This window comes from the organism of the source record quoted next, unplaced genomic scaffold, assembly GCF_019419815.1.
Source record: "Pyrus x bretschneideri cultivar Hongxiangsu unplaced genomic scaffold, Pyrus_bretschneideri_v1 Contig87, whole genome shotgun sequence".
Lineage (NCBI taxonomy): Eukaryota > Viridiplantae > Streptophyta > Magnoliopsida > Rosales > Rosaceae > Pyrus > Pyrus x bretschneideri.
Genome location: NW_025999828.1, coordinates 1291439 through 1308360, shown reverse-complemented (window position 1 = coordinate 1308360; position 16922 = coordinate 1291439). Strand labels below are relative to the sequence as shown.

General features: G+C 40.0%; 1 pseudogene; it reads right to left on the bottom strand.

The window, feature by feature from the left end:
* Positions 1–7015: 7015 nt before the first annotated feature.
* LOC125473450 lies at positions 7016–7126 on the bottom strand (annotated as a pseudogene).
* Positions 7127–16922: the final 9796 nt, after the last annotated feature.

Sequence of the window (16922 nt, the reverse complement as noted above, 5' to 3'; positions counted from 1 at the left end):
TTGAGGCATTGCCACAACATCAAGGTAAGCCCTCAATCCCAATTTCAATTCCCGTTTCTACTAATAAGTTGTTATCTTCAGTGATTTAGGCCCCTACTCTTGAACTTAAACTGTTGCCGAGTCATTTGAAGTACGTCTTTTTGGGAAATAAAGAGATGTTGCCTATCATAGTCTCTTCACTTCTCAAGGCCCTAGAGGAGGAAAAACTGATTCAGGTATTGAAAGAGCACAAAATAGCCATAGGATAAACCTTGGCCGACATTAAGGGAATTAGCCCCATAACATGCATGCATCGCATACTTCTAGAGAAGGGGGCTAAACCAACTCAAGAGGCTCAAATGATGGAAGTTGTGAAGAAAGAGATTATCAAATTACTTGATTGTGGAGTGATTTATCCTATCTCGGATAGTCGTTGGGTTTCACCGGTTCAAGTTGTGCCAAAGAAATCCTGAGTGACTGTGGTGAAGAATGCCAAGAATGAGCTTGTGCCAACCCGTATCCAAACAGGTTGGAGAATTTGCATTGATTATAGGAAGCTCAACGCCACCACAAGGAAGGATTACTTCCCCTTGCCGTTCATTGATTAAATGCTTGAAAGGTTAGCCGATCATTCTTTTTATTGTTTTCTTGATGGTTATTCAAGATATAATCAAATTGTTAAAGCTCTAGATGATCAAGAAAAGACTACTTTTACTTATCCATTTGGTACTTCTGCTTATCGTCGAATGCCATTTGGTTTATGCAATGCACCAGCCACCTTTCAAAGATGCAAGGTAAGTATCTTTTCAGATTTTGTAGAGAAGATTATTGAAGTTTTCATGGATGATTTTAGCGTGTTTGGTGATTCGTTTGATGATTGTTTAGATAATCTCACATTAATCTTGAAACGATGCATTGAAACTAACGTTGTTTTAAATTGGGAAAATTTTCATTTTATGGTAAAATAGGGTATAGTTTTAGGTCATATCGTTTCAGAAAGGGGAATTGAGGTAGATAAGTCAAAAATAGATTTGTATGCTACTTACCCTCTCCTACTTCGGTTATAGAGGTTCGTTCTTTTCTTGGCCATGCAGGATTCTATAGGCAATTCATCAAGGACTTTTCAAAGATTTTCAACCCCCTTTGCCATCTCCTTCAGAAAGATATCCCATTCAAGTTCGACGAGGAATGTGAGAAGGCCTTCAAACACCTCAAAGAGATGCTAACTTCGGCCCCCATCATTGTTCCACCAGATTGGAGCCTTCCTTTTGAGCTTATGTGCAATGCCTCAAATTATGCATTGGGAGCTATTTTAGGCCAAAGGAAGGACAAGCCACATGTCATCTATTATGCATCCCGGACCTTGAATAATGCCCAATTGAACTACTCCACCAAGGAAAAAGAACTTCTAGCTGTTGTTTTTGCTTTAAATAAGTTTCGTTCTTATTTACTTGGAACTAAAGTTATAATTTACACTAATCATGCAACGTTGAAGTACTTACTTACAAAGAAGGAGGCCAAACCAAGGCTTATTTGCTGGATGCTTCTCCTTCAAGACGTCGATATCGAAATCCGGGATAAAAAAGGAAGTGAAAACATGGTGGCTAACCACTTGAGCCGTATGGTGCATGAAGAGGATGTCGTGCGTTCCCAAAGACATTCCCAGATCAGCAGCTGCTGTTCATTGAGGTAAGTGAGCCATGGTATGCTGATTTAGTGAATTATTTGGTGTCTAAAGAAGTTCCAAGCAACCTAAATAAGCACCAACGTGATAAACTTAAAAAGGAGGCTCGTTTTTATGTGTGGGATGATCCTTATTTATGGAAATATTGTGCTGATCAAATCATTCGTAGGTGTGTGCATGAATCGGAGTTTAATTCAATTTTAACTTTTTGTCACACTTATGCATGTGGACGTTACTTTGGCACTCAAATGACTGCACGTAAAGTACTTGAATGTGGTTTTTATTGGCCTACTATATTTAAGGATGCTAGAACTTTTTGCATAACATGTGATCGTTGTCAAAAAAGGGGAAAAATAGGTCCAAAAGACTAAATGCCGCAAACATCTATCTATGGTGTCAAAATTTTTGATGTTTGGGGCATTGATTTTATGGGTCCTTTTCCTTCATCTCATGGTTTCCTTTATATTTTACTTGCGGTTGATTATTTGTCGAAATGGGTGGAAGCAAAAGCCACCCATACGAATGATTCCAAAGTGGTTGCAGATTTTGTCAAAACTGACATATTTGCTAGATTTGGAATGCCAAGAGTTCTAATAAGTGATGGAGGTTCCCATTTTTGCAATCAAACCATTGAGGCATTGCTCAATAAATATAACGTCACGCATAAGGTGGCAACACCTTATCATCCTCAAACAAGTGGGCAAGCTGAGGTTTCTAATTGGGAAATCAAGCAGATTTTGGAAAAGATCGTAGGGCCAAACTAGAAAGATTGGAGCTTGCGCTTGAATGATGCATTGTGGGCATATCGTACGGCTTACAAAACACCAATTAGAATGTCCCCATTTCAGCTCATGTATGGGAAACCATGCCATCTCCAGGTTGAATTGGAGCACAAAGCACATTGGGCCGTCAAAACGCTCAATATGAACCTTGATATTGCTGGGATTCATAGGAAACTTCAATTGAATGAACTTAAGGAGATTAGGAACGAGGCTTACAAGAACGCTTTTATTTACAAGGAGAAGTCAAAGGCATTCCATGACAAGATGATTCGTAGCAAGACGTTTGTTCTAGGGCAGAAAGTGCTACTCTTCAATTCCTGCCTTCGCTTGTTTCCAGGTAAGTTACGTTCTAAATGGATTGGCCCCGTTTGTTGTTACTAATGTATTTCTTTATGGTGTAGTCCAAATTCAAAGTTTAAAGATCGGGCAAGAGTTCAAAGTGAACGGACATCGTTTGAAGCCATACTATAAGAACTTTGAGGAGCATGTCGTGGATGGTGCAACCTTCCATGCCGTGGGCTCCAATGAAGCTTAAGTGGAAGTATCGTCCAGCTGGAAGACGTTAAAGCAAGTGCTTCTTCGGAGGCAACCCATGCATTCAAATAAAAAAGAACTAGGCAGCTCCGGCATCACAACCAGATTTGCGTTCCTAAACCCTACTCTTTATTGCTTTTTCTTTGCCATGATTGTCATGTCTGTTAGTTGTGTTGTTTGTTAGTTTGTTTGTGAGTCTATGTTTGAAACATTGAGGACAATGTTTGGTTTAAGTGTGGGGGTAAAAAAAAGCTGCTTTTGCATGATTTTCGTGGGATTTTATCACCTATCACTTCTAATGTTGTTACTCACTGTTTTTAAGTGTTTTTAGTGTGTTTTGAGGTGTTTTTATGTGTCTTAAACAGAAAATCCGAAAATTTGAAAAAAAAATCGAAAAAGAGTGTTTGAAAAACCCAAAAAGAGTTGTTTTTAGAGTCGTTTTTGTTTTTGTGTTTGTTTGTGTTTTAGGATACCTTCCAACACAATGATGGGGATTTGGTTACAAACATGGATGGAATTTTGATATGCTCTTTGGTTTATGCTTAGTTGTAGTTGTCGTTTACGAATTGACATGTAATCACAAAAGAAAAAATCAGTTTTTGTAACATGCTTGAAGGAAGGAACTCAAACTAACGCAACAACCCTGAGAGATTTGAGCATAAACGTTCTTTGGAGAGTTATTAATCTGTGAATTCTTGTTTTCTAAAGTTGCATGATCTCATTATTCTTTGCTTGGTTGCTACTTAGAATGCATTTCATTATTATAGTTCCAAATACTAGAACTCATACCCGTTTCATTCAAAGCATGATATTGATTGCATGACATACAATAAGATGAAGTTGTTTAGTTTAAGCCCAAAGCCAAAAAGCCTTACTCTTTGCATATGCATTGTAGGATTAACCCTTTTGAGCCTTATTTAACCTATTTTCTTTGTTAGCCACATTATCCTTACCTAGCCTAGATTAGGACTATCCATACCCTTGTTCTTAAAGTATAGTGGAGCATGACTTAGAGGGAATTCCTTTTGTTGTACAAATTGCAGAAAAACAAGTGTGGGGGAAGAATTTTCGTTGGAATTCTAAGAGGTTGTACATGTAGTGTGCCAAGGAAAGAGAAAGGGCACGGGAAAAGAAGAAAAAAAAAGAAGAAAAAGTTGAAGAAAAGAAAGAAAAAGAGTTGAAAATAAGTGAGAATGAACTCACAAGTATTGGTTGTTGAAGAAAGGGTCCAAAAGTTCGCATATGGCTTGAAGTGTTGTGTGAAGTTTTCCTTTGTGTTCAAAGTTGATTTCTGCATTCAAAAGTGATTTCTAAGTGTTTATTTCATTACCTGATAAGTCACATTTTGTATACATTTATATCTTCATTATTTGGCATCTTTGTGATTGTTTTGGATTAAACTAGTTGCATTTTACCTTATTTGGTGTTAGTGTGCAGCCAAGGGTGAATTTGGATCAATGGGAAGGCAAATGAATTAAAAACGTTCCTTTTGGTAGCTGAGCATTATTCTAAACGTGGAGAGGATTCTAGGGAGTTAAATTGAAGTCCAAATGAAGAATCTAGGAAACATGTGACTGCTTGAATTTCAGGAAAAGATGTGGAAGTGTTAAGTGGTGCAATTCGGCCATATTGGGTGATTCTAAGCAAGGCAAAAGCATTGAAGTCAGATTAGGTGATTCCAACACCAAAACATGCATTCACATGCATGTTTGCAACCTTGCCGTGTACTCCCATGCCATTCCAGCTCACTTATGCACTTCTAGCTCTAAAGCAGATTCCACACATCCACTTGTGCATCCCATGCCATTCCAGCTCCCTTTTGCACCAAGAACATGTACTTCCATTACTTAATTCATTCAGCCATATTTCCACCAACAAACACAATCATGTCATGCAAATCCCATGTGGTTCCAAGTCAGATTATGCAACTCTAAACATCAAAACATGCATTCACATGCATGTTCACAATCATGGCCGTGCATTCCATTACCATTCTCATGTTTCATCTTTGCAGAAATCCACATGGTTGCACATTTCCCTTTTGTCATACACCCATTATTCCAGAAAATCACTCATCTCATCATTCCATGCCGTGTGCTTTATTCCCCTTTCCAGATTTGTACAAACAATTTCTGGTGGTCCAATTCACCTTTGCAGGTTCCACTCACTTGTTGCAGCAAGGGCACATGCTTCTTTGAATACATTAACACATACTTGCAGATCTTGTCCATGCCATGCGTCCACTACCTCAGAAACCCATCAATTCCAGCTCATTTTATGCTATTCCATCTCACTTGTGCAGATTGAGATCCAATCTGAATGTTGGAGCCACATTCCTTTCTATAAAACAAGGCTCACTTCACACAACAAGGGTTCCGCATTTTTCTTCTTCATTCAGTCCATTACACACGCATAACCTCTCCCATTTCACTTCATTTTTCTGTCCATTTCTGTCCCAAGGGCAGAAACCATTCAACCATAACCATTCTACCTTCATCCGCACCACATTTGGAGAACCAACACCGAGGCCACTCCTCAAGGACTTCAACATCAGTTTTGCTTCAAGGGTTTCTTCTTCTTAATTCTATGTTCACTCATGTTATTTATTTTTATGTTAAACCTTTGTAAACATGAAGTGTAACTAATCTTCCTCTAGGGATTCGATGTAACCTTGCAAAGTTTGCCATGTAATTAAGTTAGAATGCTCAGTTTGTCCATCTATTTCTTGTTTCATTCTCTGATTTAATGGTGACTTAGTGTGTTGATTTTAATGTTTGATCATCATTTGAATTAATCACAAAGTTGTGTAGCCAAGATTAAAACACACATCATGCATAATCTTGGTAGATATGTGAATGAATGAAGGGAATGTTTAGCAAACATCCTGCCGAGTTATTCCCTTTGGTTTTATGAAAGTTTCTTGTGCATTACATACTCTTGATTATGAACCAAAGTTGCACATCACAATTAGGTTCATGATTAGAGACATTTGATCAAATCCACACATCATATGGTTGATCATGTCCAAGTGAAACAAACTCAAGAAATAGGTAGATGAATGAGTACAAACTAACTTAACAAACATGGACTTAGTTAAGCAATGGTGAAACCGAATCCCTAGCTTCATTTCCATTGGAACCATCTCATTGTATTAATTGTCGATTCATTTATTGGTGTTTACTTCATTTTCTTATACTTTCAAGTTACAACAACAAATCTGCCTAGTTTGATTAGTTTGATTCATTTCTTAGAGTTCTTGCAAAACAAGTAATTACATAGGTCCAATTAGTCCCTGTGGATTCGACACCCTTGCTTGTGCCTTTATACTAAATATATTCTAGCATTAAGAAGGAAATAAACATCAACAAAAATGGCGCCGTTGCCAGGGACTGATTTCAGTCCCTTGTAATTGCTTGTTTGCAATTTAAACTTTGTGCTTTTCATTGTAGGTAGATTCTTGATTTTCATTCAAACTTTTGTTACTTTGTTTCAGGTAGTATATGTCAAATAGACTTGTTGAGTTAGGCCAAAGAATTGAACGGTTAAAGGGCAACACTTTGGACAACTTTGTGCCATCAAGTTCATCCATTATCCGTGAGGAAGAGGAAAGGATTTCACCTAGTTCAACAAGTAAAGGATCTGAGCAATTTAATTGGGAAAGAGAAGAAAAGATGGCGGGCAACCAAGATGAACTTCGAGCTTTGGAGGACTTTGCTCAACCAATCATACCAAATTCACCTTCATGCATCTTGCTGCCCACAGAAGCTAGAAACTATGATCTCAAATCTTCACATTTCCATATGTTTCCCTCATTTTATGGCTTACCTAATGAAGACCCTTTAGCTCATATTAAAGAGTTTTACAATGTTGTGAGTGGTTTACCTTTGCAGGGAGTAAGTGAAGCAAATTTGAGGATGAGAGTGTTTCCTTACACCTTGAAAGATAAGGCCAAGAGTTGGTTGATGACTCTAACACCAGATTCCCTCACCACATGGGATGCCGTGGCTAAGAAGTTCTTGGAGAAGTTCTTTAAGACAGCCACATTAAGGGGACAAATCTTCAACTTCAAACAAGATGATGGTGAACCTTTCAATGAGTGTTGGGAGCGTTTTAAAGGCCTTTTGTTCCAATGTCCACATCATGGGTTACCTTTTCACTTACAAATGCAAATTTTCTATGATGGACTAACCCAAACTTGTCAATCAACTGTTGATAATGCAGCAGGTGGAGCATTGAAGAAAAAGAATGCTCAAGAGTCATACAACATTTATGAGATGTTGGGGTCTAATGCTCAACACAAAGATTTAAGGGGTAAGAAAGTTGGAGTCTATGAAACAAGTTCTAATCATGAGCTTTTGTTGCAAGTAGCTAACCTAGAAAGGAAGCTTGAATCCGTGCTCAACATGGTGCCAAAAGCTAATGAAGTGTGTGCCATTTGCAACATACCAAGCCATCCTACTCACCAATGTCCATCTAGGGAGGCTTACCCCGAGTATGTTCAAGAACAAGTGAACCTCATGAATTCTTACAATCAAAGGCCAAGGAATGATGTGTATTCCAATACATATAACTCAAGTTGGAGAGATCATCCCAACCTTTCATGGAAGAACAACAATCAATTCCAAAATTTCCAACCAAAACCTGCCACTACCCTTGAGGATACGGTTAAATTGTTAGCCCAAAACACTTTGCAATTGCAACATTCCACCAATAGCACTCTCCAACAACATTCAGCAGCTCTAACCAAAATGGAGACACAATTGGGGCAGATTGCAGATGCCCTGAACCAAAGAGAAGTTGGAAAGTTTCCAAGCCAACCCGTGATACTCCAAAGGAACCAAGAGCAAGCCAAAGCAATCACTACACTTAGAAGTGGTAAGATTATTGATAATAGGGTTGGCAATGAAGTTACTAATGAATATGATCATATGAATGCAGGTGTTACTCAAGGAGACAATGAGAGACCAAATGAGGAACCAAGTCATGCTACTTTCTCACTTGAAGCACCAAATCTTCACAAGGCCGAGAAACCTTACACTCCACCAATACCATTCCCTGGAAGACTTGCCAAGAGCAAGCAGGATAAGTCATTCAAAGAAATTTTTGATATACTAAGCAAAGTGAATGTTAACTTACCTTTGCTTGATGTCATTAGGAACATACCAGCATATGGGAAGTTCTTCAAGGAGTTAAACAGCTACAAAAGGAAGTATGGACCACATGAGAAGGTAGTGGTGTCTGAGAATGTGAGTGCAGTTTTGCAAAGAAAACTTCCACCAAAGCTCAAGGATCCAGGAAGTTTCTCTATCAACCTCACCATAGGGGACAAGAAAGTAGAAAAGGCAATGCTTGATTTGGGTGCTAGCATCAACTTAATGCCTTATTCAGTGTACCTTCAACTAGGTTTGGGAGATTTGAAAGCCACCACCATTTCATTACAACTTGCAGACAGATCCGTGAAATATCCAAGAGGTATAGTAGAAGATATTCTGGTTCAAGTTGATAAACTAATCTTGCCTGCAGATTTTGTAGTGTTGGACATGGAAGAAGCTCCTATCCATGATCGTGAGTTGCCTATATTGCTTGGGAGACCTTTCATGGCCACGGCCAAGACCATCATTGATGTGCAAAATGGACTCCTCACTATGACAGTGTTAGGAGAGACAGTTCAATTCAAAGTGTTTGAATCTCTTTCTCATCCTTCTTCATCTCTTGATTGTTATGCCATTGATGTGCTTGATTCACTTGTATTCTCTAAGTTCTTGCAGGCACAATCGAATGAACCATTACAAACTGTTTTGAGTCAATCTCAAGATGAGTTTGATGAAGAAGATGCACTCATGGAAGAAGTAGCTGCTTTGGAAGCATTAGCATTGTATCCCTTGAATGTTTCACCTCTTTTAGAGCCTTTAGAATCATCAATATCACATCTAACTCCTTCCACTGTTAAGGCACCAAAACTTGAACTTAAACCACTTCCACCACATCTAAAATATGCATATCTAGCTGAATTTGAAACTCTTCCAATTATCATAGCTTCTGATCTCACCCCAAATGAAGAAGATAAACTAATTAGGGTGTTAAAAGAGTTCAAATCAGTTTTTGGTTGGTCTATTGCAGATATCAAGGGAATAAGCCCTACCATGTGCATGCATAGGATTCTCTTGGAGGAAGGGGCAAAGTCAACCCGTGAACCACAAAGAAGGCTCAACCCACACATGAAGGAAGTTGTTAGGAATGAGGTGTTGAAATTATTAGATGTGGGGATCATATATCCCATTTCTGATAGCAAATGGGTAAGTGCCATTCAAGTGGTACCTAAGAAGGTGGGAATCACAGTGATGAAGAATGAAAACAATGAGCTTGTGCCCACAAAGCCCACAGCTAGTTGGCGTGTTTGCACCGATTACAGGAAGTTGAATTCTAGCACTAGAAAAGATTACTTTCCTATGCCTTTCATAGATCAAATGCTTGAGAGATTGGCAGGGTACTCATGATAGGAGCATATTTAGGCGACTTACTTAGCTTGTTTTCATGCATCTATGTTGTTAATTCATAGTTGTTTTAGTAGTTTAAGCCATTTTCGTGTGTTTTTAGGTTCATATGGCTAAGGGAGCAAAAAGATGCATTTTGGAGCATTTTGGAGCAAAATTGGGCTTGGAATGGATAGCATATGATTGGAGCCAAAATGTTGGACGAATTTGAAGGCCTTGTATTCACTTTAGACATAAAACAAAGGGCCTAGCCCATTCTCTCTTAAACCAACCCCAAGGCCATGCATTTCCTTCAATTTCCAAAACCCACAATCACTTCAAAAGCCATGCAAATCCATATTCAACACCCTAAACTACAACCATGCATCATTACACCACCTTCTCCATCTTTATTCCACATGCATTCATTATAATTCACCCTAGCTACCACAATTCACACACACATGCACTTATTCTTTCATCATTGCACCACCAATGCAACACATGCATTCACACACCAACAACACTACCCATGCCGTGTATCCCCTTTCATTTTCTGCACCTTCCCTCCTTCCAATTCCACATGCATTCATCATCATAACCTAGCTATCATTCCACTCCTACCCATGCCATGCATAACCCACCTTCATCCCTTTAATTCACATGATTTCCCAACACACAAATCAGCCACTCACGTGCATTCACACACACTTCACACAAACAACAAGTCTAAACCGTGCATTTCCTTTGCATTTCAACCATCATTCTTCATCATTGCAGCCACCTACATGCATTATTCATTAACCTTTCATCATGTAGACAGAAAATAAGCAAGAGAATATCCTTGCCGTGGGCTTTCAATGCATTTTCAGCACATACACACACCTTCACATGCAATTCCAGCTTGCATATGCTTTCCTAGCTGTTTGTTCATCATTAATTAGCCACTTGCATGCTTAAACAAACAACCATTCTCACCCATTCTCTCCCTATAAATACCCTTTCATTCTCATTCATTCAACATTCCTCATTTCATACACAAACACACCACAAACACACCATTTCCCAAACCTTTGCCGTGCATATCCTTCCATTTCTGTGCAGTTTTTCTCCTCCATTGCAGCCACTATCCAACCACTTCCCATCCCTCCAAAACACTTCACACCATCACACAACCTATCCTTAGATCTTGTGCTACAACAACAAGGAAGAGAAGAGTGCCTAAACGTTCATACAATTCAAGTTTGAGTTGTTGGAATGTTTAGGTGTTTCTTTGATTTCAAGGTTTAATTTCAATTCTCTTTGTTTTGTAAGTATGAGGAACTAAACCCCCCTTAGCTAGGGGGTGATTCGAAATATATGTTTATGCTTGCAATATGATTTGATTACTTTTAATTACGTTTCATAAGTTGTGAATTCAATTTGTTTAACTATTTGATTGATATCCTATTTATGTATGTTTATTAAGAATGAACGCTTAATTTTCATGCATGAAGATGACGCTAGAATATAAGTGAGTTTCACGTAATAGTTATGAACTTATATTCACAAGTAGTGGAGGTTGCTTATAAACAATCGCGTTAAACAAATTCTTGGCATAAGTTTCATGCAATCATAGTAACGAATGCCTCGTCAACACTTATAGTTTTCATGTTGCTTAATGATTCTTGCTTGTATCTCTATTATGCAATTCATGTAGGGAACTTGTGAGGAATGCTTTGGATTGTCGTATGCAATCATCCAATTCATTAACTTAAGGAAAACTTGACGGTTAATTTAAGCGGACCTAATTAACCCGGGGCGTTGAGAATTCATGGTTTATTGAAAAGCAATTAGAAATCGTTTTGTATGCAAGTATAACATGTATAGAGATGAACCCCTTAGCTAGCTTCCCATCCATTCATTTCCGTCAAATCCATTTTTACAATTTGTTTTGTTTCCAAGTATCCATTTTAGTTTAAATTCGTCCAAATCCAATTCCCCCCTATTTCGTTGAAGTCTTAGTCTTAATCTTTCTTATTTTTAGTTTTGCATTCTTCGAGCATTAAATAGTGTTTTATATTGTGTTTTTACATTTTTAAGTCAAATCCAAGTGATTAACAATCCCTCCTAATCCCCAGTCCAGAACGATCCCTACTTATACACTTCACTACAATTGACAAAAAGAGGGTTTAATTTGTGTGCGCATAAATCACGCATCAAATTTTGGCGCCGTTGCCGGGGATTAGCAACTTTGCTAATCTCTTGGATTGTTTTATTTTCTTTTGTTTTTATTTTATTCCAAATTCTTAATCTTGTTTTGTTTCTTGTTTTAGGTACTAGTTTATGACTCGGAGTTCTCATCCGATTCGTGAACATATCTCGAGCTTTGACGGTGATTTTGAACGCACTTTGAGGAGAACGAGGAGTCAACAAGAGCCACCACAACCTGGGCTTGAAGAAGACAAAGTAGGTGTAGAAGAAGAGCCCACGGATCAGATTTTTGAAGAAGAACAAGCCATGGCAGCAGATAATAGAACCATCAAGGAGCTTTCGGCCTCGGGTTTGGATAATGCATTGCCTCTTTGTATCCAATACCCCACGGCTGCAGAGGGGAAGACTGAGGTGTTTGAACTCAAATCCAGTTTGTTACACCATATTCCGAAGTTCCATGGCTTGTCTATGGAAGACCCCAACAAACACTTGAAGGAGTTCGAGGTGGTTTGTTCAAGCATGACCCCCGTCACTGTGGATGGGAGTATATTGAAGATGAAGGCCTTTCCATTTTCACTTATGGACAAGGCCAAAGATTGGCTCTACGAACTAGCCCCGGGAACTGTGACTTCGTGGGAGAGTATGAAGCGTGCTTTCTTGGAGAAATTCTTCCCTACTTCGAGAGTGATTCTCCTACGGAAGAAAATTAGTGGTATTCAACAGAATCATGGTGAGACATTTCCGGCTTATTATGAGCGCTTCAAGGGCCTTGTAGCTTCATGTCCTCAACATCAAATGAAGGAGGAACTTCTCCTTCAATATTTCTATGAGGGCCTCCTTCCTATCGAACGTCAAATGCTTGATGCATCAGCGGGAGGAGCATTGGTGGACAAAACACCAAGGGATGCAAAGATTCTCATAGCCAACCGAGCGCTCAACGCTCAACAATATGAAGGAGTGGGCCAAAGGGAAGCCCCACGGCAACAAAGTGTAAATGAGGTGAGTGTTATCTCTGAAATTCAATCACAACTTGCTAATCTTACTTCTTTTGTTTCTCAGGTTGTGATTGGTCCAAAAGCACAAGAACACCAAGTTTGTGGCGTGTGCTCAATTCAAGGGCATCCATCCGACAAGTGCCCTCAACTAATCGAGAATGGTGGGTGGGAATCTGCCAATGCAATTGGTTTCCAAGGACAAAATCAAAACAACCCATACTCGAACACTTACAATGCCGGATGGAGGGACCATCCAAACTTCAAATGGAGGGAGCCACAACAAGCTGCCCAACAAGGAGGATTTAGGCCAAACCCCCCTGGTTTTTATTCCAAGCCGTATGCACCCCAACAACCCCAACAACCTTCGGCATCATCTCATTCAGGTACGTCCTTGGAAAGTGATCAAGCTATGCAATTACTAACCTCTATTTCGCAGGGGTTGCAAAATCAAAACAACCGGATAGCAAATAACGAGAAGGAGATGATGGATATGAAGAAACAAATAGGGCAGATTTCTGAGTTCCTTGGACAGATTAGAGAGCAAGGAAAGCTTCCTAGCTCCACCACAGTCAATCCAAAGGGAGGATTCGAATCCGCCAAGGCCATCACCCTAAGGGGTGGAAAAGAAGTTGGGACCGAGCCAAACAATCCCAAATCTGCCCAGAAAGTAGATGAAGAGACGACACAACCTGAGGAAGTGTCTAGCTCACCCACGGCAAGGGTGAAAAACCCAATGTCGCAGGCCCCCAATCACCCTAACTCGGCCAAATCAGGTAATTTAAGTTCAAATTCATGTACTTCACGTCCTAATCTGCCCAATGTACCTTTTCCTCGCAGGTTCATGCAAGAAAAAAAGGAAGAAAGCGAGAAGGACATTCTTGAAACGTTCCGGAAGGTGCAAGTGAACATACCGCTTCTCGATGCAATCAAACAGGTTCCAAAGTATGCTAAATTCCTCAAGGACCTATGCAATACAAAGAGAAGAAGGGCAAACAAAGAAGTAGTGAAGGTAAGCGAGAATGTGTCCGCTGTTTTGCAACGTAAACTGCCTACCAAGTGCAAAGACCCCGGTAGTTTCACGATTCCTTGTGTGATTGGACATAATCGTTTTGAACATGCCATGCTTGATTTAGGTGCATCCATAAATGTCATGCCTTATTCTATTTATGCATCTATGAATTTGGGTGAATTAAAACAAGATGGTGTAATTATACAACTGGCCGATCGTTCTAACGCGTATCCAAAAGGAGTTTTGGAAGATGTGCTTGTGCAGGTGAACCATTTAATTTTTCCGGCTGATTTCTACATCCTAGACATGGAGGATTCAGCCCATTCTACATCTTTGCCGATTCTCCTTGGTAGGCCATTCATGAAGACGGCCCGAACGAAGATTGATGTATACAAAGGCACCTTGACAATGGAATTCGATGGGGAAGTGATTGATTTTAATATTTCTGAAACTATGAGATATCCCGTTGATGACCATTCTTGTTTTTCCATTGATGTTATCAATTCTTTGGCGCAGGTATACCTTGAAGAATTGAACGAGGACGCCCTGGAAACAACCATCACTAAGGCCATAGAGTGCAAAAATGACGGATTTGGGCCAATGCAAGGTCATGGCAAGGAGGAGGAATTCTTTGCCATGGGTTCTAGTGAAGAAATAATTGAGGTTGTGGCAGCCCTTGAGTCATTGCCACAACAATATGGTAAGGTTCCACTCTCACTTTCAAATTCAGTTTCCACTAAGATGCTACCTTCTGTTGTTCAGGCACCATCACTTGAACTTAAGCCGTTGCCGGACCATTTGAAGTATGTGTTTTTGGGAGAAGGCGAAACATTGCCCATCATCATTTCATCAAGTCTCATGGCAATGGAGGAGGAGAAGCTTGTGAGGGTGCTGCGAGAACACAAAACGGCCATAGGGTGGACTTTGGCCGACATTAAAGGAATAAGTCCTACCACATGCATGCACCGTATACTTCTTGAGGAGGGGACTAAGCCATCCCGAGAGGCTCAACGCCGTCTCAACCCTCCGATGATGGAAGTGGTGAAGAAGGAAATAATCAAGCTTTTGGATTGCGGAGTGATCTACCCTATCTCCGATAGCCGTTGGGTCTCTCCAGTTCAAGTCGTTCCCAAGAAGTCCGGAGTAACTGTTATCAAGAATGATGAGAATGAGCTCGTGCCTACACGCATTCAGACTGGATGGCGAGTATGTATCGATTACCGGAAGCTAAATGCCATGACTAGGAAAGATCACTTTCCTTTGCCATTCATCGACCAGATGCTCGAAAGGTTAGCCGGTCATGCTTTTTACTGTTTTCTTGATGGATACTCTGGATATAACCAAATTGTGATAGCCCCGGATGATCAAGAGAAGACCACATTCACATGTCCCTTTGGAACATTCGCTTATCGTCGCATGCCATTTGGCTTATGCAATGCACCGACCACTTTCCAAAGGTGTATGGTAAGTATATTTTCCGATTTTGTTGAAAAGATCATTGAGGTTTTCATGGATGATTTCAGTGTGTTTGGGAATTCATTTGATAAATGCTTGGATAATCTGACCTTAATTTTGAAACGATGTGTTGAAACTAACCTTGTCTTGAATTGGGAGAAATGTCACTTTATGGTGAAACAGGGTATAGTTTTAGGACATATTGTTTCAGAAAAAGGAATTGAAGTAGATAAATCGAAAATAGACCTTGTACGTCACTTACCCTCTCCTACTTCGGTTAGAGAGGTACGTTCGTTTCTTGGCCATGCAGGGTTCTATAGGCGTTTTATCAAGGACTTCTCCAAGATGTCCAACCCTCTTTGCCAATTGCTTCAAAAAGATGTGCCATTCAAGTTTGATGAAGAGTGTAATTCGGCATTTAACCAACTCAAGGAGAAGCTAGTCTCGGCCCCCATTATTGTACCTCCAGATTGGAGCCTTCCGTTCGAGCTCATGTGCGATGCATCCGACTATGCATTAGGAGCTGTTCTAGGACAAAGAAGAGACAAGCGGCCGCATGTCATATACTATGCCTCTCGGACTCTCAATGATGCCCAATTGAACTACTCCACGACGGAAAAAGAACTTCTAGCTGTGGTTTTTGCTTTAGATAAATTCCGTTCATATTTAATTGGTATTAAAGTAATCGTTTATTCTGATCATGCAGCTTTGAGGTACTTGCTCACGAAAAAGGAAGCAAAGCCGAGGCTTATCCGTTGGATTCTTCTTCTTTAAGAATTTGATATTGAAATCAGGGATAAGAAAGGAAGCGAGAATGTAGTGGCTGACCATTTAAGCCGAATGATCCACGAGGAGCATGAACATGCCGTACCTATCCCTGAAACTTTTCCCGATGAGCAGCTGCTATCCATTGAGGTAAGTGAACCATGGTATGCAGATTTAGTGAATTACTTGGTGGCTAAACAATTTCCAAATGAACTAAACAAGCACCAACGTGATAAGCTTAAAAATGATGCACGTTTCTATGTTTGGGATGACCCTTATTTGTGGAAGTATTGTCCCGATCAGATTATACGTCGTTGTGTGCATGATTCTGAATGTCATTCAATTTTGAGTTTTTGTCATACATATGCATGTGGAGGGCACTTTGGCACACAACGCACGGCCCTCAAAGTGTTACAATGTGGATTTTATTGGCCTAGTATTTTTAAGGATGCTAGAACGTTTTGCCTAACATGTGATAAATGCCAAAGAATGGGTGGTATTAGTGCAAGAGACCAAATGCCGCAGGTTTCTATCCTAAATGTTGAAATTTTTGATGTTTGGGGTATTGACTTTATGGGTCCCTTTCCATCATCATATGGTTTTTTGTATATTTTGCTTGCGGTTGATTATGTGTCGAAGTGGGTGGAAGCAAAAGCCACCCGGACTAATGATTCTAAAGTGGTTGCAGATTTTATTAGAACTAACATTTTTGCAAGGTTTGGCATGCCACGAGTGATCATTAGTGATGGAGGGTCCCATTTTTGCAACCGGACCATTGAGGCATTATTGAGGAAATACAGTGTCAACCATAGGGTTTCTACACCTTACCATCCTCAAACAAATGGCCAAGCCGAGGTTTCCAACCGAGAGATCAAGCAAATCCTAGAAAAGACCGTTGGGCCAACAAGAAAGGATTGGAGTTTACGGTTAGATGATGCACTTTGGGCGTATCGTACGGCATACAAAACCCCCATTGGGATGTCCCCTTTTCGACTTGTCTATGGCAAGGCGTGCCATCTTCCCGTGGAGTTGGAGCATAAAGCTCTTTGGGCC